The sequence below is a fragment of the Neophocaena asiaeorientalis genome, unplaced genomic scaffold (assembly GCF_003031525.2).
Source record: "Neophocaena asiaeorientalis asiaeorientalis breed wild unplaced genomic scaffold, Neophocaena_asiaeorientalis_V1.1 scaffold549, whole genome shotgun sequence".
In the NCBI taxonomy this organism is placed as follows: Eukaryota; Metazoa; Chordata; class Mammalia; order Artiodactyla; family Phocoenidae; genus Neophocaena; species Neophocaena asiaeorientalis.
Genome location: NW_020172147.1, coordinates 120,595 through 124,954, shown reverse-complemented (window position 1 = coordinate 124,954; position 4,360 = coordinate 120,595). Strand labels below are relative to the sequence as shown.

Genomic DNA, 4,360 nt, shown 5'->3' with positions numbered 1-4,360 from the left:
TTTATGGCTGCAGCCCGGGTCATGCCAGAGGCTAGAGGTAGAAGCCTGGGAGCCAGACACAGCTCAAGGGTGGTCTGGATGCTCTCGAGATAAGGCCAGCTAAGAGCTGTGAGCTCACTGAAGTTCGAAAACCGGCTCCCATCCCCCACCCCTCCCTCCTCTGAATCTAGTAAAATTGATGCTCATCTCTGTAGTCTTGGGACATGATGGTAAGAATGCTGGTGCCTCGGGTTCTTGTGCTGGTCCTATCTCAGGCTTGTTTGCTTGCTTCCTTCGCATACTACAGACAGGGCTTTGCATAAAGAAGTGGGCTGGTGGATCACTGTTCTGCAAAGATCCCATTGTGCGACTGGAGCAGGTTACCTTCTCTGAGCCTTAGTGTTCTCATCTGTAAAATAGGCATATCGTTCCTTCTTTTCCTAATAACCAAACAAGTGTTCTTGTACTTTACCTTAAATAAATGTAACTTAAAGATGCCAAGCCTTTCTGACATCACTTTTGTGCTTAAATAAACATGAAAAAAAGAGAAAGGCATTGGCAATAGCTTCATCACAACTGCCACGGTGATTGTAGGACCATTCTGATTTCAGAGTTAGTAAAACGTGAAAAATACAACACCTGTGTACCTACCATCTTGCTTAAGAGACAGAACAATTCCCAGCAGCACTAACAGCCTTGTGTCAACCTCCTTGACCTAGCCTTTCCACCCTAGAGAAAACTGTCCTCAATTTTGTGTTTACTCTTCCCTCATTTTTAGCTACCAGTTTTTAAAAACATGTACCCTATGCAATACATCGTTTGAGCTTGTTTCAGAATGGTTCCGTGAGTGGAGTTGTATCCCATTCTTTTGATGGTTTTAAAAATCATGAGAAGTTGATCTATGCTAATGTGTGTAGCTCATCTATTTTTCACTATTGAATATTCCACTCTCTTCGTATCCTGCTGTATTAATTCTGCTGATGGAAATTTGGGCTGTTTCCCGTGTTTTCCTGTTAAGTTATTTTTGCTATAAACATTCTCATAGTTTTTTCCTAGAACATGTGTGTTTCTCCAGGGTATATACCTGGGCAGGGAACGGCTAAGTCTAGATGAGAGTGATTGCTGTTCTGATTGCTAGCTAATACTGCTGCCCTTATTTCTGTCCACTGAATAGCCCGAGGGGACATGAGTCCTGTTCTTGCTTTGTTTACAGACCTTCAGGGGGGATAAGCGTTTATAAAAAGAATAGGGGGATAGTGAAGGAGAGCTTCCCAGACCATAGTCTGACTTTGAGCCATGGCCCTGGGGGGCAAAGCCAGAAAAGAGTGGAGGCCAGATGGAGCACTGCTGTTGGCGCTGAGCATGTGTGTGAGGTGGGGCTGCCCCTGACTGGACACTGGGTCTCAGACTGTGGCACAGATGACATCACAGAATCCACTGTGAGGCTATGCCTGGGCTTTGGGACCTAGAAATTCAGACAAAACACTGCATGCATTCTCAGATTTTTTGGTTTTTTATTTAAATTGAAGTAAGGAAGCTGAAATGGGCTCTCCAGGGGTATTTCGCTGAGCCCTGGTCCCCTTTGCAGCTCCCAGCTCTAGGTCCTATTGATGGGCTTCAATGGTCACTGGCTCCATGGTCAGATGTCACACCTCCAGTGATTTCCAGCCCCTGGCCACTCTCTGCTGTCTCTACGATGGCCTCCATTCGGGTCCCTTCCACTGGCTTCGCCAGGATGCTCGCATATTTATCGCGTGAGGAGGCCACTGTCTTTGTAGTAAGACTGGCTCTGACGTTCCTGAAGAAAGAGCTGATCCTGCTCAGTCTCTTGGTGGTGGGACCTGAACTCGCTGTAGATAAGCTCCTGCCCGATTTGTGCGAGGTCCTGGACTCGTTGGTGATGGGAGCACGGCTGATGCCTTTGTGAGCAGTGCCCTGCTCGCTGCCCCCTGGGCTGCCGTGGCCTTTGTCCTTTTGGTCATCTCTAGTGGCTCTGCGGCCGCCTGAGCACGGGCCAGCTGCTTTCTGGATGGTCTTGTTCCCCGCTGCCTTGTGGTGGCTTTCCACTGAACTGCAGAGCGAGGGGCTCATAAGAGCTCTGTCCTCTCCCCAGTGCTCCCTTCTCTCCTTCTTCCCTTGTGGGCCTGGGACACTCTCTGTGAGCTGCCATCCTGTTCACTCACTTTGCCTTCCTGTGGCAAGGTTGAGATGAGGGTCCCCTCATCCTCCTCGTCGGCTCTTCCTTCAACAGTCTTGCTGGTGGGTTCTGCTCCGACCACAGTCATGCCGGCCTCTGGGGAGAGGCTGGTGGACGTGCTGGAAGCATACCCTGAATAGTTCGCGGCACCTGCCAGCATACCCTGAATTGTTCGCAGCACCGTTTTCCTGCTCCTCTGGGATGTTCTGGCAGTGCTCCCAGTGGCTATGTTGGTTTTGCTTCCTTCTGGACCGTTGCTGGCTGTGGCTGCTGTGACCGTGCTCTGCTCTTCAGGGGCAGGAGACTTGATCACTGCCACGCTCAAAGCACCCGCTGCGGTGCCTCCTGCCACCCCTGCTGTCTCCATCTTTGTCGTTGCCCGTGATGCTGACGCTTTATCAAGCACTGTAGGTTTTGCTTTTGCAGTGGCCACATCGGGCATGGTATCGGGTTTGTGGGAGTCCAGTTGGATCCCCTCCCCCCCAGCAAAAGCTGCAGACGTGGCCCCGGCCAGCTCAGAGCACGTGTGGAGGCTGCAGATGCTCACCTGGTCTTGATCCCACTTTCCTTGGAAATCCCCCACTGCCGGGCTCCTGCCGTCCTCCTCCTCCTCGAACACAGGCATGCAGATCATGTCCCAGGCTGGAACGGCATAGGTGCGGCTGACTCTCCACTGGTGGTCGCAGGAGGTAAATCAGCTCTTCCCAAGAGGTGAAGAGGCCTTCCTGCGCGTCCAGAGGGGCACACAGCTGCAGGTACCAGGAGCGGCCAGTGGCAAACTTCGTGCGCAGCTGTTGTTTCTCACGACTGTGAGTGGAGATCCTCACGAACTTCAGGGGAAGGAGCCTGGTGAGCTCTAAGGTCTTTGCAGCCTCGTGGCTCTTGCCCTTGGCAGCCTGGCTGTGCTCTTCACGGCCAGTAGCCCATCGGGCCAGCAGCATGGTGTCTGGGAGTGGGAGGACGGGGCTGCTGGATGTGATGCCCACGGTCACCATGCAGACACAGTTGTGCACGTCAATCAGGTCTCCCCTCTTCGTGATCTGGATAAAGTCGCTCTCGAATACCGGGGCGTCCTTGAACATGTTGTATTCGCCCTTGTGCAGTTGCTGCTGCAGCTTCCCCGTGGTGGTGTTGAACAGGCCCACCCCGGTGCTGCTCTGGGCCGTGCGATACGGGAGCAGAGAGTCCCCACTCATGGCTGTCTTTGATCACGACAGGCAGCGCAGTTAAGGCGGGCCCCTGGCTCTTCCCTCCCTCGGCCTCACTGGCAGAAGAGCGAGCTGCGGTGCTCGTACGTCACACACAGGCGGCCCTACGGCAGGTCTTCCAAGCCCGCCCCACGGGCCCCCACCTTTGCCTCAGGGTCTCCCAGAGGCAGGGGTGTGGGTAGGGGCACAGATGATCACAGCGGGGACGCTGTAGGGCGCCTGGACCCCAGGCTGAATCTCTTCAAGTGTGTAGAGAGGTATGGTAGGCTCCCCCTCTGCCTCACCTCACTTCTGCTTCTGGGTTTTCATCTCCCCAAGAGGCTGTGGTGAACTTCAGTCCTAGTGAGAGAAGGAACCACTTTCTCAGCCTAACCCCCTGGCACAGCCTGTTTATCCTCTGATGCCCTTTGTGACCTATCACTGTCGCATAGCCCTTTGCCTCATTGTGACCTATCACTGTCGCATAGCCCTTTGCCTCATCCCCCAGCTGCGCCCTCAGGGCAGGGTCCCCATCCTCTCCCAAAGGAGGGGGAGGACATGTCCTCCCGCGGAGGACAGGCCCATCCTGCCAGGGACTCAGGTGCATACCGAAATAAAAATGTCTTCAACTGGGAAAGTTTTGTGTGGGTCCTTTTTCTTTTCCTCCCCCAAATTCAGCTACTGGATGAAATCTATAGGATTTTTTTTTTTTTTTTTTGCGGTACGCGGGCCTCTCACTGTTGTGGCCTCTCCAGTTGCGGAGCACAAGCTCCGGACGCGCAGGCTCAGCGGCCATGGCTCACGTGCCACGCCGCTCCGAGGCATGTGGGATCTTCCCGGACCGGGCCATGAACCCGCGTACCCTGCATCGGCCGGCGGACTCCCAACCACTGCACCACCAGGGAAGCCCCTCATTACTTGATTTTTAATCCTTTATTCTGTTAATGTGGTCAAGTACACTGATTGTTTTTTGAATGCTGATTTGACCGTTCATTGC

The 4,360-nt window shown here is 53.4% G+C and overlaps 1 pseudogene; it reads right to left on the bottom strand.

The window, feature by feature from the left end:
* Positions 1-1,583: 1,583 nt before the first annotated feature.
* On the bottom strand, positions 1,584-3,372 carry LOC112406120 (protein FAM71A-like; annotated as a pseudogene).
* Positions 3,373-4,360: the final 988 nt, after the last annotated feature.